Source organism: Gorilla gorilla, chromosome 16 (genome assembly GCF_029281585.2).
Source record: "Gorilla gorilla gorilla isolate KB3781 chromosome 16, NHGRI_mGorGor1-v2.1_pri, whole genome shotgun sequence".
Taxonomy (NCBI): Eukaryota; Metazoa; Chordata; class Mammalia; order Primates; family Hominidae; genus Gorilla; species Gorilla gorilla.
Genome location: NC_073240.2, coordinates 33,301,579 through 33,327,765, shown reverse-complemented (window position 1 = coordinate 33,327,765; position 26,187 = coordinate 33,301,579). Strand labels below are relative to the sequence as shown.

Below are 26,187 nucleotides of genomic sequence, written 5' to 3'. Positions count from 1 at the left end.
CACCACCACCTTTCCTTTAAAGAACCCCACTCTTCCTTTAAGGTTGCAGAGTCTCAGAAAGTGGGAAGAAAGGAAGTTTTTGCATTTTCAGGTCAAAACGAAGTACATTTGTGCAACCACATAATGCCCATGCAAAGGTTTGTTGAAATCTAAACACAAGACGGAAGTAGTTCTAGCACCTCCACAAAAAGTAGGGTAAGTAAACTTTTCCTTAATACACACTTTCAGCAGCATCAACACCTAAAAGTGGTTGACTTTACTACTCTACTAAATTAAATTACATTCATTTTGTCAATAGGTGTTCCAAATTCATACTGATCTTTGTCTCCAAGGGGTTCCTGCTGAATATTGAGACAGTTGAAGATTACTAGGGGAAAAAATTCTTAATAATCGAAGTAAGGATCATCTAAGGATAATATGCCACATATACAGACACAGTCACATTTTCAGCTTTACAAAAGTTCAGTTATCAAAGTTGTACAGCAAACACTATCCTAAGCTTAGCGTCTTCAGGCATTTGATTTATAATCACTGTAAAGAAAAATCAGTCACAAAATGCCACTTTTGTATGATTCTATTTATATGAAATGCCCAGGATAGGCAAATCTACAGAGATAGAAGTTAGATCAGAGGTTGCCAGGATCAATGGTGGGGGAGAGAGGTACAGGGAGCGACTGCTAGTGGGTACGGGGTTCTTTTTGGGGAGATGAAAATGTTCTGAAATTAGGGAGTGGTAATGGCTGCATAACTCTGAATATACTAAAAACCACTGAACTGTACACTTGAAGGGTAAGGCTTATCATACAAAAACTGTATCACAATAAAGCTCTTAGTTTAAAAAATGTTTGTCTATGTCAAGAAACAAAGAAATAGGGTCATAGCTAGAAGATATGGGATATAAAATACTGGAACAAAACTGCTTAATAATATATCTAGAATCACACAATTCTTAGTCTTTACGCTGACTAAAATCGCAAGATTTGTGTTTTATCGGTATTTCACATTTTTTACTTCTTCTAAGTCAGCCAGTAATTCCTCCTTCTCACTTAATCGTTGACTACAAAGACCAAGCCATTTTGACTCTGCCACCGATGAGCTTTCACATTTCTTTCCTCCTTCCATTCCCATGACTACCAAACCAGTGCAGGTTCTCCTCACTTCACTCTAAGACAACAGCGTGGCCCTCAAATACTGTCACACTCTTCAAGGCTCTGTGAGCACAATCTGTCTCATATTCTCTTCTGCTGTCACCAGATTTATTCTAAGACTGTTTCTTCACTGTTACTCCCCTGTTTCTCAACCAGTTACACAGAAAGATGAATATCCAGGCATGGTGTCATGTGCCTGTAGTCCCAGCTACTCAGGAGGCTGAGGCAGCAGGATCGCTTGAGAATGTGAGATTCAGACTGCAGTGAGCCATGATCATGCCACCGCACTCCAGCCTGGGCAACAGAGTGAGATTGTCTCAATAAATAAATAAATAAATAAATAAATAAATAAATAAATAAATATGGTCTATCCATGCAACGGAATACTATAAAATTATCAGCCTTAAAAAAGAAAGAAGCCCTGTCACATGCTGCAATATAGATGAACCTTGAAAACATTACACTAACTGAAATCAGCCCATCACACAAAGACAAATGCTGTACGATTTCTCTTACATTAGGTTCGAAATTAGTCAAACTCATAGAAACAGAAAATAGAGCGGTTGTTTCCATAAGCCAGGGGATAGAGAAATGGGGAGTTGTTGTATAGTGGCTATAGTTTCAGTTCTCCAAGAGAAGCAAGTTCTAGAAACTCGTTACTCAACATGTATATTTTTAACACTACTGCACTGTATACTTACAAGTGGTTAATATGGTAAATTTTATGTTGTGCCTTATCACCATAATGTTTTTAAAAGAAGGGATTTGTGTTTCCCTTCGTTGTGATCACCTATTTTTCACTTCAGCATTTTGAACTTGAGATTTCCTGTAGCGGTTTTACTGAGCCCTGCAGTTACCGGCTCAGAATGTCTCCACCACCTTGTAACCTTGTAGGCAGACACTTTTCAGCATCTTATTGGGCTCCGTGTGCTTGATGCTTAAAGTGACATGGAGACATGCCACTTGCTGAGAAGCAAAGAAAGGCAAAAGGTGACTGCTTTCCTGGCATCGATGAAGGCAGAGAGAAGGGATCTTGGAGGCACAGATATTAAGCCATAAGCAGTAACATGGGTTGCCAAAAAGAGAACTAACCCCTCTCCTGGTAACATTTCCAGGTGTTTTTCACAGGGCCAGTGGATTTCACAATGTGAGTGCTGTCCAGCACCAAAGGGAATGGCCAACAGGCATGGAGCAGCCTACAGCGTCCAGCACCCAGGAGGATGGCCGGCATGCATGGAGCAGCCTACCGCATCCAGCACCCAGTAGGATGGCCAGGAGGCACGGAGCAGCCTGCCTGTCCCAGGAAAGCAGGAGTCACAGGACACAACTGGACCCAGGTAGGCATGTATGTTAGTTTCCTGTGGCTGTTAGAGCAAATTACCAAAAATTTGGTGACTTAAAACAACAGAAATTTATTTTCTCACAGTTTTGGATATCAGAAGTCCAAAATCAGTATCATTGGGCTGAAATCTAGGTATCAGCAGAGCCAGTGCTCTCAGAGGCTGAGGGGAAAATCCATCCTTTGACTTTCGCAGCTTCTGATGGCTGCTGGCATTCATTGGCTTGCAGCTCCCCCACTCCAGGCTCTGCCTCCTTGGTCACAGGGCCTCCTTCTCTTCTGTCTGAAGTTAAATCTCCTTTATCTCCCTCTTATAAGGATATATGTGCCAGGATTTAATGCCCACGGAGACAATCCAGGATAATCTCTCCTCAAGATCCTTAACTTAATCATACCTGAAAATATGCTTTTTCCAAATGAGGTAACATCTACAGGTTCTAGGAATTAGGACTTAATTATTAGCTCCCACTTATAAGTGAGAACATGCAGTATTTGGTTTTCTGTCTCTGTGTTAGTTTCCTGAGGATTATGCCTCCAACTGCATCCATGTTGCTGAAAAGGACATGATTTTGTTCCTTTTTATAGCTTCATAGTATTCCATGATATATATGTCCCACATTTTCTTAAAAAGAGACTTATTATGGGGTCATGGCTTACATTATTATGAAGGCAAAGAATGTGCCATCTGGAAGCTGGAACACTCAGAAAAATTGGTGATTTAATTCTGTCCAAGTCAGAAGGCCTGAGAACCAGGAGAGCTGATGGTGTACATCCCAGTCCCAGGACAGAAGATGAGATGTCCCAGCACAAGCAAAGAGGCAGAAAGAAAGGGGGCAAATTTCCCCTTCCTCCCTTTGTTCTACTCAAGCCCTCACCAGGTTGGATGATGTCCATCTCCATGGGGCCATCTACGTTACTGAATTCACTGACTCAAAAGCTAAAGTCACCTGGAAACACTCACAAACACACCCAGAAACAATGTTTAATCCGAGCACCCTGTGGCCCAGTCAACATGGCACATAAAATTAACCCTCACAGTGTAATCCCAGGAGCGAGGCAGATCGCTTGAGCCTGGGAGTTCCAGACCCGCCTGGGCAACATGGTGAAACCTGGTTTTTTGTTGTTGTTTGTTTGTTTTTCAGATGGAGTTTCGCTCTTGGTGCCCAGGCTGGAGTGCAATGACGGCTCACCGCAACCTCCACCTCCCGGTTTTAAGTGATCCTCCCGCCTCAGCCTCCCGAGTGGCTGGGATTGCAGGAGTGAGCCACCATGCCTGGCTAATTTTTTTTTTTTTTTTTTTTTTTTGGTGGAGACAGTTTTCTCCATATTGGTCAGGCTGGTCTCAAACTCCCGACCTCAGGTTATCCACCCACCTCGGCCTCCCGGGGGTGCTGGGATTGCAGGCATCAGCCGCCGTGCCCGGCGCAATTTATTAATCAGAAAGGAATAGATCGGCCTAGCGTGGTGGCTCACCCTTGTGATCCCAGGAGTTTGGACGGTCGAGCGCAGCGGATCACTTAAGCCTAGGAGTTCCAGACCAGCCTGGACAACATGGTGAAACACGGTCTTTTTTTTTTTTTTTTTTCTGAGTGGAGTTTCGCTCTTGTTTTCCAGGCTGGAGTGCAGTGGCGTGGTCTCGACTCACCGCGGCCTCCACCTCCCGGTTAGGTGGTTCTCCTGCCTAAGCCTCCTGAGTGGCTGGGATTGCAGGCATGAGCCACCATGCCAGCTAATTTCGGTGTTTTTTTTTTTTTTTTTTTGTACAGACGGGGTTTCTCCGTGTTGGTCGGGCTGATCTCGAGCTCCTGACCTCGGGTGATCCACCTGCCTCCACCTCCCTGGGTGCTGGGATTGCAGGCGTGAGCCACCATGCCCAGCTTTTTTTTTTTTTTTTTTTTTTTTTTTAGAGACGGGGTTTCTCACTTTTGGTCAGGCTGGTCTCAAACTGCGGACCTCAGGTGATTCGCCCGCCTCGCCTCCCGGGGTGCTGGGATTGCAGGTGTGAGCCACCACGCCCGGTCCAATTTATTAATCAGAAAGGAACAGATCGGCCTGGCGTGGTAGCTCCTGCTTGTGATCCCAGTACTTTGTACGGCCGAGCGCGGCGATCGATTGAGCCTAGGACTTCCAGACCGGCCTGGGCAACGTGGTGAAACACTTTTTTTTTTTTTTGAGTGGAGTTTCACTCGTTTTCCAGGCTGGAGTGCAGTGGCGCGGTCTCGACTCACCGCGGCCTCCACCTCCGGGTTTAGGTGGTTCTCCTGCCTCAGCCTCCTGAGTGGCTGGGATTGCAGGCATGAGCCACCATGCCAGCTAATTTTGGTTTGATTTTTTTTGTACAGACGGGGTTTCTCCGTGTTGGTCGGGCTGATCTCGAGCTCCTGACCTCGGGTGATCCGCCCGCCTCCGCCTCCCTGGGTGCTGGGATTGCAGGCGTGAGCCACCGCGCCCCCGGTCCAATTTAGTAACCAGAAAGGAATAGATCGGCCTGGCGTGGTGCCTCCCCCTTGTGATCCCAGGACTTTCGAAGGCCGAGTGCGGCAGATCGCTTGAGCCTAGGAGTTCCAGACCAGCCTGGACAACATGGTGAAACACGGTCTTTTTTTTTTTTTTTTCCTGAGTGGAGTTTCGCTCTTGTTTTCCAGGCTGGAGTGCAGTGGCGCGGTCTCGACTCACCGCGGCCTCCACCTCCCGGTTAGGTGCCTAACCTCGACTCACCTCGGCCTCCACCTCCTGCCTAAGCCTCCTGAGTGGCTGGGATTGCAGGCATGAGCCACCATGCCAGCTAATTTTGGTGTTTTTTTTTTTTTTTTTGTACAGACGGGGTTTCTCCGTGTTGGTCGGGCTGATCTCGAGCTCCTGACCTCGGGTGATCCACCTGCCTCCACCTCCCTGGGTGCTGGGATTGCAGGCGTGAGCCACCATGCCCGGTCCAATTTATTAATCAGAAAGGAATAGATCGGCCTGGCGTGGTAGCTCATGCTTGTGATCCCAGTACTTTGGACGGCCGAGCGCGGCGATCGATTGAGCCTAGGACTTCCAGACCGGCCTGGGCAACGTGGTGAAACAGTGTCAAAAAAAATTTTTTTTTTTTTTAGTGGAGTTTCACTCGTTTTCCAGGCTGGAGTGCAGTGGCGCGGTCTCGACTCACCGCGGCCTCCACCTCCGGGTTTAGGTGGTTCTCCTGCCTCAGCCTCCTGAGTGGCTGGGATTGCAGGCATGAGCCACCATGCCAGCTAATTTTGGTTTGATTTTTTTTGTACAGACGGGGTTTCTCCGTGTTGGTCGGGCTGATCTCGAGCTCCTGACCTCGGGTGATCCGCCCGCCTCCGCCTCCCTGGGTGCTGGGATTGCAGGCGTGAGCCACCGCGCCCCCGGTCCAATTTAGTAACCAGAAAGGAATAGATCGGCCTGGCGTGGTGCCTCCCCCTTGTGATCCCAGGACTTTCGAAGGCCGAGTGCGGCAGATCGCTTGAGCCTAGGAGTTCCAGACCGCCTGGGCAACATGGTGAAACCCGGTCTCTGTTTTGAGACGGAGTTTCACTCTTGTTGTCCAGGCTGGAGTGCAATGGTGTGATCTTTGCTCACCGCAACCTCAGCCTCCCGGATTTAGGTGATTCTCCTGCCTAGGCCTCCCTAGTAGCTGGGATTACAGGCATGAGCCACCATATCCGGCTAATTTTGTAGTTTTTTTCTTTCTTTTTTTTTTTTAGTAGAGACGGGATTTCTTCATGTTGGTCAGGCTGGTCTCCGACCTCGGGTGATCCGCCCACCTCTGCCTTCCAAAGTGCTGGGATTGCAGGCCTGAGCCACTGCGCCCGGCGGAAACCCAAAACGGAAAAACAACAAAAACCACAAAGATTAGCCGGGTGTGGTGGGCCGCGCAGGTAGTCCCAGCTACTCTGAAGGCTGATGGAGGAGGATTGCTTCACCCCGGCTTCTAGGTGGCAGTGAGCTATGATGGCGCTGCTGCACTCCAGACTGGGCGACAGAGCGGGACTCTGTGGCAGGAAAAGGGAAAGCAAAAAAAAAAGAAAAAGAATGTAAATAAAATTGCTAACTCAAGGAACAGCTTGACAGTATATTATTGCGACAAATAGAGGCAAAGGTTAGCAGGCACCAGTGTTCACTTAGTGGGAACTGCAGGTGTTCCCCCCATAAGTGGCTGCTACTTTCCCACAAGAAATCCATTACTGACTACCGATAAAAGAACACATTGTAGGTTTCCTACAATATACAAATAGCTAAACTTTATATAGCCACGACCATATTCTAGCACTGATCTAAGCCATTTCCTACTCTGAAATAGCTACTATTGTTACCTCCATTGTAGAGAAAACAGATGCCGGAGGCTGTTGTGGAAGGCCCAGGGAAACTGACTATGAAATTGACTTGTTGTAAGTTTCAGACTTAAAAGTTCTTCCTGCTCTGCTCCTTACATTGCTACATTTTAGTTAAGGTACCTCTTACAATACTGCTCCTTTCTGTATTTGGAGGGACTTCTCTTGCAAATTGAAGTTTTTTCTTGCGCTAAGCATTTGGTCATAAGATTATCTGCGTTTTACATCAGTTTAAGTACCTCTTTAGACATTGTTCAGTTAGGAATGTAAATAGGAGCTAACATTGTGTGTAAAAGGAAAGAACATCTGATTACAACCACTTTTGTTTCATAATACAAATATAAATCAATATGTTATTGGAAATGCAGGCTGGGAGGGGAGGGAAAATATGCATAGAGAAAAGCCCCATCTCTGCTTGGAGTTCAGCACTGGGTCTCTTTTTCCTTTCCACCTTCCTTGTCAAGGCTGCCACAGTGACAAGCACACAGGGGTGCCTTTAGTGACACCTGCTGGGACAGACCTGGCAGAACGGATTGCAGATTTGCCTGTTTCCTGGCTGCCTCTGCTAGCCTGAGTCAGCAGCCCACTCCAATTCATGCTGAGCTTAGACAGCTCAGGTTTGCAAAATTATCCCTTCCCTTGGAGCAACCGCTTTCCAGTCTCCTCATCATTCCTAAAGGAGAATGACATACATGCCAGCATGACAGAGGTCCAGAAATTTATAGAAGCTTCATTGTGAGCCTATATCCTTAACAGGGGCTCAAACTACCAACACCGAATGAAGAGAGAGGTTTTGCAGTAAAGCAGGAAGTCATTAAAATAATGAATCACCCAGCTAGGTTTTGAGCTCCTTTCCCACCAATTTAATGGAAAGTTTTATTGTCTTTCCAATGTACACTTTCATAAATTTTGCATAAATTTATTATTCACATCTTAACATAGGTAACTCCTTTGTGTTTGATCACTGAGCAAATTATATGCAGCAAAACAATCCTATATTTTGGTGAACTCATAGCTTAGAAGATACTAAAGACTCATTGTAAACTGAGGGCAGCATTAAGCAAATTATATTTACCTTTGTGACTGCAAAACTTAATGATTCAATGCTTTTCCCATGAAATTTATCTTCCAATACTGATAGTTTTTTAAACAAAAAATATGAATTAAATATCAATTAAAATTTTATCATTGTTTTCAGAAACTGTGACTTCACTAGTTATGAACAGACTTGAAATGTACAGTTTTTAAGTTTGGAAATTCTTTGTAGTTTCATTTACTTTTCCAGGAAGGGAGTGAGATATTTTTTGCCACTGTTGCCTGGTTTTTGTTTGTTTTTTGATCATAAACAAAACTTAATGGAGCCTCAAATCTACTAACTCGGTCCTCCTCTGGCAATATGCCTTTTTCTGATTTCTAGATATCACTTGACATTTTTTAACACACTAATTTTATTATTTAAAAATTTATAGAAGTACTCAGAAGTAAGAAGCAAATTAAATTTGAAACCTTAGTAGTAATACCATCATCCAAAGTCATCATCAATAATATTTTGGCATATTTTATTTTAAAATACATTTCAGCACAGTTTAGTTATATTTGCTATATCTGTATCAATAAACTGTTTTCATATGTCATTACTTTTATGGATATAATTTTTGACGTGTGACTAATACTAAATCTTATATACTTGCTATAGTTGACCTTGTGAGACATTTAGATTTTCAACTGTTTAGTACTTTAATAACCAGTTTTTATTCTAATATCTTTATTAGAATAATAAAATTACTATAGTATTATTATTATTGTAGCAATAACTTGTTTTTAGAATAAATATCCTATTTCTCATTTAACTTGATTGGATCCATGCATGGACAATTATGTTGGGAACATAGAATGTAACTGGCCCTGTTTCAACCCCTTAGATGTGGCCCTCAGTTCAGGGAAGGGAGGAGTTCTCTACTGGGCTGATAAAGCAGAATTCAGAAACATTGTTTTCTTCTCTACCTGGTGTTTTACAAAACCAGAAGATGTGAGTGTGACTCGTAAAGGCAAGAGCATGTATATTATGCAAAAGCAGCCTGAAATATTTTATTCACAGATAGACAGACAATGCTTGACTCCCTGCTAATCTGAAATACTTCGTGGGGAGGGCCAGGGAAATCAAAACAAAATTTCAGAAGTAGAATGAGCTATTTTGTGTATGTCTCCAAGGCCAATAAATAACAAGGAGGAAAAATAAATTTCTTTGCTAACAACAAGAAGGAGAAATAAACTTTTTTGCTCTAAAACATTTTCCAATTATCTCCACGACACTGGAGGGAAGGACTAACAAAAAAAAAAAAAAAGAAAAAAAAAAGAAAAGGAAAAAAAAAGGTGGGGCATGGTAGCTCATGCCTGTAATCCCAGCACTTTGGAAGGCCAAGGCAGGTGGATCACAAGGTCAGGAGATCGAGACCATCCTGGCTAACATGGTGAAACCTGGCTCTATTAAAAATACACAAAATTAGCCGCAGGCACCTGTACTCCCAGCTACTTGGGAGGCTGAGGCAGGAGAATGGCATGAACCCGGGAGGCAGAGCTTGCAGTGAGCCGAGATGGCGCCACTGCACGCCAGCCTGGGGGACAGAGCGAGACTCCATCTCAAAAAAAAAAAAAAATTAACCATCACAGAGGAGCAGAGAAAAACCTTCTCAAAGACAGAAGTCATTGATTTACTTCCATCCCGGCACAAGCTCCTTAATTCTGTAACTTGTCCAGAATGGTTTCCTGTCACTGTAGATTCTGCATCAGAACATCCTCTTATGCAAAGCTAAAAAACTCCAAACCACCTCTGTTAACTGTGCGGTGCTCCATGGTTTCACACAGTCCAGAGCTGCTTGTGTTTATCAAAAATGAAGCTGAAAACAAAATTCTTCCTTCACACAACCACTACATTCCATTGCGCGTTTACCAAAGACATTTACCATGTTGGCATTATTTGTGCATCCGTCAAGAAGTGCTGAAAAGCATCCCCCTCACACACTGCATGTGTCCTGTGAGTGGATCTTCCATTTTACTTGCCAGCTCTGGAAAACTTTGAATTTGTGTGTCGATGGAAAATTAAAGTTTAGTGGCATCTTTGCCCCACATTCACCCAACTTTTCTAAGGAACTATTTCAATGCTACTTTTCACTAGTGTCACTTTTCAGTCTTAGCCTCCTGGAGTACAACTTTATTAGAAGCCCGCAAAGCACTAGTGTTAAAATGAGAAATAGTGAACATCTGATTCTGTTGTGTTTTAACTCCATGCTTTTCTCTAATGTTTCATTGTTTTGAATTTAGTTCTTTGTGCTTCCCACGTGAATGCAACTTACAGTTTGAATGCCTTCTTTCTTCACTAGCCGATGCACCTGTGCCAGTAACACACTGTGGTTCTGTCCTTTCACCTTCAGTTATGCCTGTAAAACCAAATTCAAGACAGGTGATCCTCAACTCACAAAGGAGTTATAGCTCATCATCAGTTGAAAATATAAGCTGAAAATGCATTTAAGGCCGGGTGCAGTGGCTCAGCCTGTAATCCCAACTCTTTGGGAGGCTGAGGCGGGTGGATCACCTGAGGTCAGGAGTTAGAGACCAGCCTGGCCAACATGGTGAAACCCTGTCTCTACTAAAAATACGAAAATTAGCCAGGCATGTTGGTGCGCACCTGTAATCCCAGCTACTAGGAAGGCTGAGGCAAGAAAATCGCTTGAACCCAAGAGGCAGAGGTTGCAGTGAGCCGAGATCATGCCATTGCACTCCAGCCTGGGTGACAAGAACAAAACACACTGTCTCAAAACATAAAATTAAATTAAATTAAGTAAAAATGCTTTAATACACCTAAGCTAACATCATAGCTTAGCCTAGCTTACCTTAAACATTCTCAGAAAATTTACATTCACCTTCCATTGGGCAAAAATTATCTCTCACAAACCCACTTTAAAGCGTTGAATATCTCATGTAATTTATTGAATACTGAAGTATGGTTTCTGCTGAATGCATATCACTTTCACACCATCATAAAGTCAAAAAATTATAAGTCAAACCATTGTATGTCAGGGATCATCTGTCCATTAGAAATAGTACTTCTGAGTAAAACGAGGACAAACTCCTTTGGTCTTCATGTCCTCAGAATCACTTTCATAATCATCTCTTGGTTTACAAGGTGCATCTTTTATTGGTTAAAAAAATTAATACAATTTATTTCACTCTCAAATTAGGTTTAATAATAAATAATACAACTTTCTTTTGTTTTCACTAATAGTGCTAACATTGGCTTGATTTAAAATTAAAATTATTGCAAAAATAAGACTTTATAGAATAGATGTTCCCATTTTTCAGATGTGTGAGATTATACTATAGTTGACAAACTAACCTTAAAGAACGCAGCTTGCAATGTGGTCCTTGTGCATGTGACTCGTTTGCAGCTCACAGCCTCTGCATCTTTCTATCGAGTCTGACAAAACCTCAGTTGGTCTGTAACTGCTCATTGAGACAAGTCCCCTGATGTCACATACAGATGCTGGGAGAATGTCAAGTTTCTATAGAAATTTCTACACATTTACCCTGAATTTCTATGCTTCTATCATTACATAGAGATGACAGAGTGTTGACAGACTTTGAGTGGTCTTTAGTAACCAATTGTTGAAAGTCTGGTTTAGCTAAACTAGTTTGTAAGTACCTCGGCAGGTGCCTTTGCTGTAGGAATTCTCAGAGTCTCTATAAACTAATGAGCATTGGAAATCTGCAGGGGGGAAACAGAGTATGCAGTATCCCCCATGATGATTCAACCCCAGATTTTATTTTTCACTGAGCATCTCACACTTTAAGTAGTGTATCTTTTCTATGCATTGGGCACTGGGAGACGACGTGTAGTCATCTCAACAGAGACCTGGCCTTCAGACGCCACCACTCACTGCCGCTCTGTCCAGGCGAGCATCAACTTGCACTGTTTCAGAAGCAAAAGGAAAATGAACCGCAGCCACTGAAGTCCCTCAGAACTGAGGAAAAGTTACTGACTTTCCTGATTTGTGTTCAATCTGGCTGGCCATGGGTACAGACACAGCTGGTTTCCCCATTTGTGAGTTGGACGGATTTAATTCCTGGCTGTTTGAATGATGTATCCCCTCATCAGTGAAACCAACAGAGTAGCTCAACTTAATTTTCTCTTTCTATGGCATGCCATTTATACCCATTCAATTATGCCTGTGTCAATTAAGTCAAACATTCTTACTGTCTCTATTTCTAATAAAAAGTGGTAAACACTCGAAAACCCCTTTCATAAATAGGCATGTATAAAAACAATGATCTTAATAAAAATGTTGGACTTAATAAAAGTATTTTAAAAAACAGTAGGAACCCTAATATAATAAAGGCCTTGGCCGGGCGTGGTGGCTCACACCTGTAATCCTAGCATTTTGGGAGGCTGAGGTGGGCAGATCACGAGATCAGGAGATCGAGACCATCCTGGCTAACACGGTGAAACCCCATCTCTACTAAAAACACAAAAAATTAGCTGGGCGTGGTGGCAGGTGCCTGTGGTCCCAGCTACTCGGGAGGCTGAGGCAGGAGAATGCTGTGAACCCAGGAGGGGGAGTTTGCAGTGAACAGAGATTGTACCACTGAACTTCAGCCTGGGCGACAGAGCGAGACTCCGTCTCAAAAAAAAAAAAAAAAAAAAATATATATATATATATATATATATACACACATATATATAAAGGCCTCATTTTGCAGGTGAGGACACTGAAGAGTATAGAAGAAAGAAGGGCTTCGTGCAAAACCACGTTCCTGATTGTTGGCGGAACCAAGCCCACAACCTGGAACTCAAGTTTCTCTACTTATAGTAGACGCTCAAAGAATTATAATAATTTATAACAACGTCATAATCATTTGACATTTCTAAGCTGGTCATGTTTTCTTTCATGTGTACTTCTCCCCTCTCAACAATTACTGTGCCCTTGGCAATTTAATAAAGCAGGATAATATTCAACTCAGTGACCTACAGCTTGACAAGCATCTCCTGCTCCCAGAAAACAGAAGGTGTTGCTGTCAAACTAATACTAAATAATAATTTTCTGTAGTCCTAGAACCTCTGGACTTCCCAGTTACATGGCCAATAAACCCCCTCATTGTCTGAGCCAGTCTGAGCTGGGCAGCCTGACTGAAGTCTGGAACATCCTAACTGGCACAAAGGCCCTTAAGATGACCCCAAGCCACCTGTCTGGCTTTCTCTCTTGTCACTTCCTTCTACATCCTCTCTGCAACAACCAAATTGGATTACTCACCATTCCCCACACTGCCTTGTGATTTTCTTTCTTTCTTTTTTTTTTTTTTTTTTGATGAAGTTTTACTCTTGTTGCCCAGGCTGGAGTGCAGTGGTGTGATCTCAGCTCACTGCAATCTCTGCCTCCTGGATTCAAGTTATTCTCCTGCCTCAGCCTCCCGAGTAGCTGGAATTACAGGTGCCCACCATCATGCCCAGCTAATTTTTGTATTTTTAGGAGAGACAGGGTTTCACCATGTGGGCCAGGCTAGTCTCCAACTCCTGACTTCAGGCGATCCACCTGCCTCGGCCTCCCAAAGTGGATTCTCTTTTTTTACCCATGCACTTGCCCAAGCCGACTTTCTGGCTCAAACCTTTCCCCTGGCCTTGCATCCTCTCTATCCATCTGCCCAAACCTCCCTCACTCTCCAAAGTCTCATTTCAAATGTTGCTTTTCCCTGAAGCTTCTCCCGGAATGACCCATCTCTCCCTCCTCATTCTGATCATTTCCTCTTTGAATTCCCATAGCGTTAGGTATGCCCTCCTCTTCCAGCACTGAATCCAGCCTTGCCTCGCATTAGAGTCATTTGTACACCTGACCTTAATCCCCCTGAGGGCAGGGATAGTTTGTGTTTATCCCAAAGTCCTGAAACAACTAGTACAGAACCTGAGACACGGGAAGGCCCCAGAATTGCCTGCCGAATAGAACAGTGATAGTGTTGAATTTGGTTCCTCCTTTAACCTGTGTGACCCCAGACGTTTGTTTTCTATGAAGCCTCAAAACATGGTTATGTTTCCTAATTTACAACTAACACATGGAAACCCATGTTTTGAAAATGGGGGTGGGGAGGATGAATTGAAGGCAGCCTCTTCAGCCAAGTTCCAAAGGCCAGGTGGCCCACTGTGAACCTTGTTTAACCACACAGAACATATGAATAGCTAGAACAAGGGATCTAACAGTTACCAGAATGTTTTCAGAAAGGTGACTTCAGAAGTGCCAAGCTTCAGGAAGACCTGGACTGAGAAGGGATCAGACAACTTTAGGAAAGCAGGGACCAAACAGCCCTTTTACAGTTTACACACAGGCCTTGGTGTCAGAAAAATACTGGTTTGAGTACTGGTTATGCATCAGAGATGCCACTCTGGACAAGCTCCTTATGCTCTCTGGGACTCTGCTTTCTCATCTAAAAAATGGGGATCACCTGAGGTCAGGAGTTTGAGACCAGCGTGGCCAACATGGCAAAACCGCATCCCTGCTAAAAATACAAAAGTTAGATGGGTGTGGTGGCTCGCACCTGTACTTGCAGCTACTTGGGAGGCGGAGGCAGGAGAATTGCTTGAACCTGGGAGGCAGAGGTTGCAGTGAGCTGAGATCGCACCACTGCACTCCAGCCTGGGCAACAGAGTGAGACTCTGTCTCAAAAAACGGCGGGGGGCGGTGTGGATAATAATAGTGCCTACCTCAAGAGGTTGCTGTGAACACCAGAAGAAGCAATACACACCAAGTGCCTACAGATAGTAAGCACTTGGTAAAAATGTAACTGCCATTAACAATAAATATGATGCTCACAGGGTCAGTGGAAAAAGTAGTGGAAAGTAGGAGTGGTGGGAACAGAATAGGAGGGAACAAAGCACCTCTGAGTAGACCTTTCTGTATAGCTCCGACTCTTACTATGTTTCACCCTAATAATTCATTAAAACCAGGATAGGAAGGCTGAGGGTGTTTTTGGAATACAAACACTAATGAACCAAACTGCATTATAAATAGTGGCCACACTGAAAGGGATGAAGAAGAAAATAACTAATTTTGGAAAACAGTATTTTGACTGGATACTGTAAGGCAAGATTGTCCAACCTGCAGCCCAGGATGGCTTTGAATGTGGCCCAAAACCAATTAGTAAACTTTCTTAAAACATTATGAAATTTTTTTGTGATTTTTTTTTAGCTCATCAGCTATTGTTAGTGTTAGTGTATTTTTATGTGTGGCCCAAGACAATTCTTCTTTTTCCAGTGTGACCCAGGGAAGCCAAAAGTTTGGCCACCCCTGCTGTAAGGCTTAGGACAAAAATATTTCTCCACAAACAATGGACTCCAGTTAATCAATCTGTCACAGGCATATGGAACTACTTTATGATACTAGGGTCAAACAAATAAGTGAATAAAGTGTACATAACAAGAGCCACACTTCCCACTGTTGAAAAGGCTAAAAAGAAGGAAGAGGGGGAGGCTAGGATGAAATCTGTGCTTGGATTAAAGCGGAAACATTCGTTATCAACTCATGTTTATTTTAATATGTACACAGACAGATACAGAAACAGATGTAGATGTGTGTATATGTGTGGTTAGTATGCATGTTTTATTTCCTAATCCTATCCACTGGGAGGACCTACAAAAAATTTACAAATTTTTTATATGACACTCCAATAGAAATCAGCATGCCTAGTACCACATCCTGGTTTCTAACAGCATTCTCCAATATCAGAACCAGGGCTCCTTGAAGTAATGGCTGATTCTGGGTCAGGGTCGAGAAAACACAAGATGAGCCTTGTAGTGCCAGAATGTATTGTAGTGCCAGAAAATAGACACACTCAAAAAAGGGTAGTGGCATAACAAGAGGACACAGGGGGCGATTGGAAGATGCGGGGCAAAAAGTTCCAGGCAGAGGAAAAAATTTCCAAGTTTGACAGAGGGCAAAAATTTCCAGCCACATGAAAAATAATCAAACCTTTGACTTATGTTCAGAGCTCTCAGATATTGCCATCATTAAAGGAACAGAAAAAAATGTTGGGAAAGGAAGTTCTACTGAAAAGCTACCAAGTTTGAATGTCACTTCACTCATGAATCATGATGAGAAAGTCCATTATGAAGTACATCCATATTGTGTAAGGAGAAAACTTGAAACTTTCTTTCTTTCTGTTTGTTTGTTTGTTTGTTTGTTTTTGAGACAGAGCCTCACTCTGTTGTGCAGGCTGGAGTACAGTGAAATGATTTTGGCTCACTGCAACCTCCACCTCCCGAATTCTAGAGATTCTCCTGCCTCAGCCTCCTGAGTAACTGGGATTACAGGCACCCACCACCACACATGGGTAATTTTTGTGTATTTTTTTTTTTTAGTACAGATGAGGTTTCATCATTTTGGCCAGGCTGGTCTCCAACTCCTAACCTCAGGTGATCTTCCTGCCTCAGCCTCCCAAAGTGCTGGGGTGATAGGCATAAGCCATCTCCCCCAGCTGATTTATTTCTATTGTAGGTTGAATTACATACATTTCTGATGCTATGCCACTGCACTCCATAACCTTAAAAAAATGGCAATTTCATATGTATTAGCCTAACACATTACCTAGGGTCTCCAGTGCCATGTTCAGTAGAGACAGCAATAGAAGGTACCCTTGTCTATGTCCTAACTTTGATGAAAAGCGCTTCTAAAATTTTACTATTAAGTATGATAATTGCTTTACATTAAGGAAGATAGGGCTGGGTGTGGTGGCGCACAGCTGTAACCTCAGCACTTTGGAAGGCTGCGGGGAGGATTGCTTGAGCTGGGGAGGTGGAGGTTGCAGTGAGCCAAGATATTGACACTACACCCCAGCCTGGGTGACAGTGAGACCTTGTCTTAAAAAAAAAGGAAGCTAGCTTGCTAATAGTGCATTATCTGATGTTGACTCTGCCCTTGCATTATTGTAATAAAACCTAATTCACCATGATGCATTATTTGTGTGTGTGTACATTGCTGTATTCAACTTGGTATTACTTTACTTAAAGTTTTGGAATTCATGTTCCTAACAGTTAATAATAGCTAACATCTATTTGGTTTTCTATGTTCTGGGTCTTGTTAAGTTACTTTCCTTGAATTATTTCATTTCATCCTAGAAGGCTTATTGTAAAGGTTATTTCCCCCTTTATCGATGAGGAAGTGAAGGCCCAGTGAAGGCAAGTCATTTTCCCTAAGGTCACAGGGAGGATAAGTAGTGGCAGCAGGAATACAAATCCGGATTTCCTGGCTCCAGAGGCCAAGCACTAAGCACTGCCCTGTGCCCTCTCCCTGTGACAAAGACTCGTCATTCAGACTGTTCCATCGTGAACTTTCCTTGGACATCCTTTTGTGCCAAGCTTTGTACCAAGATTATATTATTCTTGATAGATAATTAAATAGCTCTTTTTCTTTTATTAAAAAAAACTTGTCAAACTTTTATAAAAACCTATTTAATCCTATCACCTTTGCTAGCCTGACGTTGACAGTTTTGCAGTGGCCTACAGGTTTTACGGCATTTGCAAGCTCCTGTCCTGGGGATACTGGGAAGGTATACATCCCATAAAGCTAGGGATACAGACCACAGAGCAGCAGCAGACTCCCCCACCCTCCAGCACCCTTGGTTGTTTTTTGTTTTGTTTTATTTTGTTCTGTTTTTTTGAGATGGAGTCTCGCTCTTTTCGCCCAGACTGGAGTGTAGTGGTGTGATCTCAGCTCACCGCAACCTCTGCCTCCCAGGTTCAAGGGATTCTCCTGCCTCAGCCTCCCGAGTAGCTGGGATTCCAGGTGCCCGCCACCACACCCGGCTAATTTTTTCTGTATTTTTAGTAGAGACGGCGTTTCACCGTGTTACCAGGATGGTCTTGATCTCCTGACCTCGTGATCTGCCCACCTCGGCCTCCCAAAGTGCTGGGATTAAAGGCATGAGCCACTGCACCTGGCCAGCATGCTTTCAAGTACTGGGGTACACCTAAGCTCTCAGCTTCTAGCTAGGAGTCATTTGGTCCCCCTTTATCCCAAAAGACCTGTCACTGTCTTTGGTTTTCAAAGCCCAGCAGGCTCCAGGCTCTTCAGCCTCCAACCACTTTGCATTTCTTTACTGCTTTTCATTCGTGAAGGTGATTAACTTATTTTTCAGCCTGGGCGTGTCTTTTTTATTTACTTAATTTTTTATTTTTATTTTTTGAGATGGAGTCTCACTCTGTCATCCAGGCTGGAGTGCAGTGGTGAGATCTCCGTTCACCGCAACCTCCGCCTCTTGGGTTCAAGTGATTCCCCTGCCTCAGCCTCCTGAGTAGGTGTGACTACAGGTGTGTGCCACTATGCCTGGCTAATTTTTGTATTTTTAGTAAACGCCGGTTTTCACCATGTTGGCCAGGCTGGTCTTGAGCTCCTGACCTCAGGTGATCCGCCTACCTCGGCCTCCCAAAGTGCTGGGATAACAGGCATAAGCCACCGCACCTGGCCTTTATTTACTTTATATATCTCACCTATTACTGCTGCAGTTTGCAGAAGAGAGGATGCCCTCAACCCTAACTTCTCCACACCGTCCCAAAGGGGAAGTCTGCTCCACGTCATCAGTGTTCTTGTTTTTAAAGACCATATGTCAACATGCCAGATTATAGCAAAAGGATGTTGAGGGAGCAATATGAAAGCAAGCCTCAGAGTCCTGGAGAGAAGGTGACAGAGCTGCCTTTTGAAGGTGGTCACTCCCTCAGACTCTGCCCTTCCTGCCTTGTTCCTCCAGTTGTCAGATTTGCTGTTGGGGCCCTCATGGGGGAGGGGTGGGGGGTGGACTGAGAGGGAGATGGAGAAGCTGCCAGGGGCCATTTGGATCCAGAATTGCAGCAGTTCCAGCCAGGTCCGGAGGTGGTTTCTGTCCCCCAGCCCCCAAGGGAATGGTACTGATTCCAGAACGTGGCGAGAACTCCCTGGCCAGGAGAAGGAGGTGCTTGCTCCCTTGAATCACCTGAGCCCAGGCTGGAAGGCCCAAGGGGGACGATGAGGCCAGCTCACTCCAGCTCCATCCCCTCCCTTTAACCCTGAGCTAGTCACCCTCCCAGATTCCAGTCCCTTTTCCTAAGAGCCATCACTGCAAAGTCTGCAGAGAGCAGCACTCCCTCATGCCCGCTCACCCTGCACTGTCCTTTCTTTCAGCAATCCCATGGGTATGAACTTGAGATGATTCATTTTCCTAAAAGCCTCTTTGGGCTGAGGGAATGTGTGGGTGGCTCGGCGAGGTTTGGAGTGGGGGCCACCTCTTCTCAGAGCTGCTGTGAGGGCCAGGGTCTCCTTCCCTGGAGGTCGTCTGCAGCCTGGGAAGCGGCGCTGAATGGCACCGGCTTTGCAGGCAGCCTAAGTCATCCCCAGCAGCCTGGGAGGCTGGGGGTGCACCGGCTCCCACTCCTGATAGGGCCGAGGCTCCTTCCTCACCTAAGAGGTGACTGTCTTGAAGAGTGGACACAGAGGAGCCAGCAACCTGGACGGTGAAGGCAGCCAGGAGAAAATCTGCAGCTCAGTCTGAGACAGACGTCTCCTGCAACACAGCTATTGTAGAGATGGGGAAACAAGGCTGAGAGAGAAGGGGGCTTGCCCAAATCACCAGACCTGGAATGTTTTGAGCTATGGGCGTGGATCTCCCAGGAAGCGTGTTTTATTGCACTACCGCCTCTGGTCACCCACCCCGAGGTGTGGCGGGCCTGGACAGCCAGCTTGACTGAGGGCCAGGCTGGTGAAGTCAAACCTACCACTCAGGAAAGAGACCCAGCCCTTCTCCAGGCAGAGTTCAAATGTGAGGGCTGCCTTCTTTGGGCCTCAGTTTCCCCACCTGAATTCCAAGGACCCTTCTAACTCCCACACTCTGGGCCAAGCTTTTCCTCTGAGCCCCAGTCAGCCTAGAGGACCAGGGCTACATCTTCCTTGGACAGAGACCCACCATAGGGGCAACAGGAGGTAGGGGTAGGGGTAGGCAAGGTTCCTGTAGGGAGGTGGAGCTGCCATCAGAGATGGTGACTGCAGGCAGTGGGTGTATCGTGGCTATGCTACTACTTCCTGGGTGACCCCATGACATTTCTTTCCCCACTCTGACCTCAGTTTCCCTATCTGTTCTGTGGAGATAAGATGCCTGCCTACATATTTGGGGACTGGGATGTGTGTGGGGGCCAGTTGCAGTGTTTCTTGGTGTGGTCCTGGGGCAGCCTGCACCACCCCATAGAGTTTGCTGGGCCCCACCCTAGGCTCACAGGACCAGAATCTCTGGGAATGAAGCCTGGGAATTTGCATTTCCACAGGCATCTGGCAGATTCTGACATGATTGAAAAAGCACTAATAGTATATGGCAAGCTCTTTATAAAAGGTAAATTCATAGCTGCCTTTTACTAAACATAAATCTCACCTTCCCTTCCTCGGTTAAGGACACACACCCCAGTTGAAAATCACTGTGCCTTTCCAGATGCAGTATCTGACCTTTCCAATAAGATTCTGTTAACTGTTACTTTCTGTAGTTTGTATTCCAAAACAAGGGGAATATCTTTCCATTTTTTCAATATAAATGTTTAGGTCAAATATGCTTTCTCAAACTGGACACACACTCACACAGTTTAGGATTTCAGCTATGGCTTCCTCTCAAATTATTAGCCAGTTTCTGCCAGGGAGCAGTTTTTCCCAGACAAGACCCTGGACAGAGGCTGGTGGGGCCCCCTCCTCATCAGAATCACTAGATCATGACTGACCCCTAGAGGTGGCTTTTCTGCTTAACAGTCAGCCCATGGGCTGGGATGGGACCCCCAAAGCTGTGGCAAAATCTTCCACCCATCCTGGGCCCCCCTGCCATCTGTGGGGAAAGGCCTGTCCCTTGTCTTCTGGGCCTAGCCGGCCTCACACTCATTCAGCAGATTGGAAAGTCGAAGCATGTGCTGTGCTTGGCTGGGCTCTGCTGTGCCCCTTTTTGGGGTGAGGCAGAGTGTATTCCAGCCCCCAGCATCCCTGCCGCTTATTCCCACCCCTCATCCCCACCCCCATACACACTCACAAGTACAAACAGAGGCGCAGTCACCGGCACACACCACCCTGGACAGCACCATTTCCAGCCTCAGTGGGGCAGTCTCCTTACGGGGAAGCTAATGAGGCACTAAAGAAGGCTCAGCGGACAGGCAGAACCTCTGTCAAAAAGAGGTTCCTAGACCTAGTTCTGCCTCTGACTTGCTGGGGGTCCTTGAGAAAGCTGCTTCCCCTCTTTGGCCTCAGTTTCCTCAGCTGAGAAATGGGGGGCCGGCCAAATGGTCTAAGGTTCTGGGAACCTCTAAGTCAGAGCCCATAGCTGGTGGTCAAGATGAGGGAGAGGCCCTCAGGGTCAGCCGAATGCCAGAGAGGCAGGACAGGCCCAAAGGTGAGCAACCTGAGCACATCAGGTGGGTTCAGAACAGGTGCATGAGCCCCACAGCCTGCACAGCAGCTCTGAACTTGGGAGCCCACTCGCACCAGCCCAGTGGGACTTCAGAGATGTGGAGTCCAGCCTCTCCTACTATTGCAGGGCTAGGGGCTGGGAGCTGCAGATTCTGACTCCACAGCTGCCTTAGACATGCCAGATGGGCTGGGGAAAGACACACCCCTCTCTATGAAATGAGCACTCAGTCCAAATAGGTATACTAAAGAAGGGCTGTGGGATGCACCCAGCTGTAGCCTGGGGCTACAGACTGGCTTCCAGGGTACTCAAGCAGCTGGCCTCTTGGGTAGCAGCCCCGGGTATGAGAGGCAGGACTCAGAATCTAGGCCAAGCCTCCACAGGAATCCCCTCTGGAAAGCCCGGGCACTCTGCAGGAAGGGCAGGAGGCAGCAGGTGCACCAGGAGCATGTTCCACAAGGTGCCCAATATTGCATCTGCTCAGATAGGCAGCGAGTTGGAATGTGGATGCAGTAGGCAGGGTGGCAGCTGCTCCCTACGGCCAGGAGTCCAGCCCAGCACCCACCTGAGTCCACCTCAGTCCTGCTCAACTGGGTCATCCGTGCTCTGGGCCCTCTGGTCCCACCCACAGAGGGAGGGCTTTGGAGCGACCAGGTGAGCTGGCCATTGTGGGAGGATGTAACCAACTCCTGAGCCTGGCGAGCCAGGCAGCCCCTTGCCAGTGTCCCCACACCCACCTCTCCAGCCCCCCTCGTTCCCTGATCCTCCCATCTGCTCCCCTGACCCAGCAGTTTCCTCTGCTCACTCTCTTCCTGCTCCCAGGCTCGCCTGGTCACGTGTCCTTCACTCTCCTCTGAGACTCCCTCTTTCCAAGCCGCCTCCACTCTACTTGACACACTCTCCCTTAAGACACCAGAGTACACAAGCGCAAGTCCCTGCACCTCACCTTTACTCCCAGACATGGGAGGGAGATGACATGAAGACCCAAACGCCACTTAGCAGGAGATCTGGGGTATGCAGAGGGGCAGAACTGAGGCTGTGGAAGCTCCAGGGGCTCCCTGCAGGAGGCCGCATGTAAGCTGGCTATTGAATGTGGCTCTGAGCTGAGACCTCTCCTTGAAGCTCCAGACCAGGAGCCAGCTGCTAGCTGGACCCCTCCATCTGGTGTCTCAGAGAAACCTTGCACTCCATAGATCTGACTCTGAACCCAGAATATCCCATCTCAGCCCTGTCTCTTCATAGGGAAAGCACCACCTCAGACCCAGTTCTGCACCAAACCCACATTTGAGTCATGGGGCTCCTGCCCTGCACTGTGAGCACTCTGGATAAGCCAGTGCTGAGGGGGAAAGAGCTCTGAATGCCAAGCCAAAACATGAGCTTCAACTCCACCTCCAGCTGTGAGAGCTGTGGGTAGGGAAGGGCCCAAGTCCAGTTTGCTGTAGAAAGGCCAGTCTGCCACTGTATGGCACATGGATGGCACGGACAGAGTGTGGGTGGAGAGAACAGAAGGTGGGCAGGGTGGGGGAGGCAGGGACATGGCTGTAGCCGTGGAGATGGGAGGACAGACAGGACTTGGTGGCTACTTGGGTGAACCAAGGGAGGGGTCAGGAAGAGACACCCAGTTTTGTATCAGGTGTGTAGAGCGTGGGATGCTGTTCATTGACGGAGGGAGGAGGAGGAGGAAGAGGTATGGCATGGGGAGGAGGTAGCTGAGCTCTGTCATGAATGTCATTTGAAGTCCCCAGGGAGAGCCAGGCCCACCAGCCCCTTCACTGCTTCAGCGGGCCCTCGGGGTGTCTGTGCTCCCTGGCCCTCTCAGCTCCTGCTTCATAGCTGTCAGCTGCAGTGGGGGACAGCTGCACAAGGGCCCAGCATGTCTGTGTGTTTATGCAGGGTTCTGCCGCATGGCCCTGCCGAGCAGAAGCTGATGGACGACCTTCTGAACAAAACCCGTTACCACAACCTGATCCGCCCAGCCGCCAGCTCCTCACAGCTCATCTCCATCCAGACGGCGCTCTCCCTGGCCCAGTGCATCAGCGTGGTAGGTGCAGAGGGTACCTGTGGCTCAGGCTCAGGCGAAGAGGCAGCGCATGCCCAAGCCCAAGGCAATCAATGTCCAGAGGAATGAAATGACTAGAGTTGACTTAGACTCACCAATACATGGCGGGGAGGCTGGAGGAGGGTCCATGAGGTTTATAGGTGTCCAATATTTAATGAGGTCATGGTTTTGTTAACAAAGAAGAAATGAGGGTGGGAGCAGGATCACCACTGGCTAGGCAGCCAATGGGCCTGCAGAGACTCTGCTCAGCTGAGTCTCCAGAACGACCATGAGATTCTCCTCCTCATCCTCCCAGCCCCACCCTACTCTCTCCCCCAGCTTGCTCAACAGGTGACCTTACAGGCTCCCTACTCTTTGCGAGGAATAAGAACCAGACTGGGAGAACCGATGGGTACAGAGGCCCAGGTGTAGGGGCAGGACCACAGGCAGTGCAGCGTCTACTGAGCGAGGCGGGTGAGGGTCTGGAGAGTGGGCATGGCTGCTGCAGGCATGGAAAGCAGGCACAGATGGCGGCACTCCCAGGGCCCATTGTCAGGGTCTCCACATGTGGATGTGTGCAGAGGTGGGGGTGCTGAGGGAGGAGGGGCAGGGAATTTCTCATCTTCTCTCTACTGCCTCTGAGTTGGAGATGTCAGAGGGAGCCATGGCCCACTGTAAAGTAACACAATGTCCCCACCCACAGGGTTAGAACCCCTCCCCTGGAAGCAGCTCTGAGGGGAACAGTCACATGTGGAGAGTGCAGGGCTCTGTGTCCAGCTGGGGGAAGGAGGTCGCCAAGGGGGTTGACCCCCCTCTGGCCAGGTGGCTGCCTTCTGACACACCAGCCTCTCTCTCTAGCATGGTGGCCCCCACACACCCAGCCTGTGAAACCTACAGCCCTCAAGAAGGCTTTGGCCAAATTAATGAGTGGCTCCCTCTCCCAGGAGGAAGCACAGCTGAAGGATGCGGAGGGCAGTAGAGTTGTGTGTGCTCCGCCCCCTTTCTCCCCTGTCAGACGGGAAAGAAGGGGGCTTTCAACCAGGCTCACCCAGGCTGGGGTCTGAGTGTCACTGTCCAGCTATTGGCTTCTTGCTTAATGGGTGAGCCCAGCAGCTCCCGTGCAGCTGCCGCCCTAGTGAGGGTGAACCGGCAGGCGAGTTGCATTTCTGAAAGCCCGGGAATACAGTAAATATTAGGCTGTGGGCTGCTGGGCCAGGAAGGGGTGTTTATTTTTCAGGGTTTGTTTATCTATTGACTTGATGAGGGAGGGTTATATGTACAATCAGTTAAAAGATGGAAATTTTGAGAGAGCAGGCAGGGATTTAGTGCTGGGTAAGGCAAGAAGGCTTGTCAAAGCAGCTCTTCTGGGGAGGCCAGAATCCTGTACCAATGTCCTCAGCACGTTCTTCAGCTGCTGGGGGAGTGCCAGACAGGATGAAAGCATACGAGAACTTTCTGGATGACAGAAATACTCTATATCTTCAAAGGAGGTGGGTTACATGGGTAATGCATTTATTGAAACTGATCAAAATGGAAACCAGATCTGTGCATTTCACTGAATATAAATTATACCTCAAATTAAATACATTTCTTAAAAGACAGATGGGCCGGATGCAGTGGCTCACGTCTGTAATCCCAGCACTTTGGGAGGCTGAGGCAGGTAGCTCACCTGAGTCAGGAGCTCGAGACCAGCCTGGAAAATGTGGTGAAATCCTGTCTCTATTAAAAAAATAAAAATTAGCCAGGCATGGTGGCACACGCCTGTAATCCCAGCTACTCGGGAAGCTGAGGCAGGAGAATTGCTTGAACCCAGGAGGCAGAGGTTACAGTGAGCAGAGATCATGCCACTGCACTAGAGCCTGGGCAACAGACCAAGACTCCATCTCAAAAAAAAAAAAAAAAAAAAAAAAGAGACAGATGAAGGTTTTCAACTTTCACTAAAGGCAGAGGAGCTTGTTACAGATTCGCCTCCCCATAGGAACAGTTAGAAAAACTGGACAAAAATGTGCCCCACCACCAAAAACAATTGTTGGAAGGTAATTGGAGACCTCAGCCAGCACTTGAGTGACCAGGCCTAGGAGGTGATCCTGACAGTCCTTAGTGCTTTTCCCACATTTGGTGATCGGTCAACAGTAGAGGGCTAAGAGGCTAAGAAACTGAATATGAAGTGGTAGTTAAGGGGCTGGAGAGCCTAGCTGAATGTTGGCACTCTCACAGGGCTGAAATGACCTAATGAGAATTTGGGTCCCAGGAAGGAGATGGGACATTGGTGGGGACCCTGGAAGGGCCACCCCTAGGAGTCCAAATGAATAAAATATAGACCAGCCGTCACAAAACCTAAAACCTGCTTTGAACTAGCTTAGTCACAAACTAGATGAAGGCGATCTGCCCTTACTCCAATTGTGTGCCATAAAGTCAAAGTCAATACTCTCTGGAGGCAGATAAAACTTTACTAGGAATGCCATAAGACAACACCAGACTAAATGAGAAAGACCAAGAAAAAAACTAATAGAAACATACATGTAAGGAAGAAACTTTTTTTTTTTTTTGAGACAGAGTCTCGCTCTGTCACCCAGGCTTGAGTGCAGTGGCACGATCTCAGCTCACTGCAACCTCTGCCTCCCAGGTTCAAGCGATTCTCCTGCCTCAGTCTCCCAAGTAGTTGGGATTACAGGCATGTGCCACCATGCCCGGCTAATTTTTGTATTGGCCAGGCTGGCCTTGAACTCCTGACCTCAGGTCATCCATTCACCTCGGCCTCCCAAATTGGTGGGATTACAGGCATGAGCCACCGTGCCTGGCCAGTATTTTGCCAAAATTTAAAATAAATAAATTTTCTTTTTTTTTTCAGGTTTGTGCTCAGACTCTATTCTAAACAGTCACATG

The 26,187-nt window shown here is 46.6% G+C and overlaps 2 pseudogenes; both read left to right on the top strand.

Moving 5' to 3' along the window:
- The window catches only part of LOC134757267 (uncharacterized), a 214,320-nt pseudogene that overhangs the window by 70,590 nt on the left and 117,543 nt on the right, over window positions 1–26,187 (top strand).
- LOC134757338 (uncharacterized) lies at window positions 21,192–22,341 on the top strand (annotated as a pseudogene).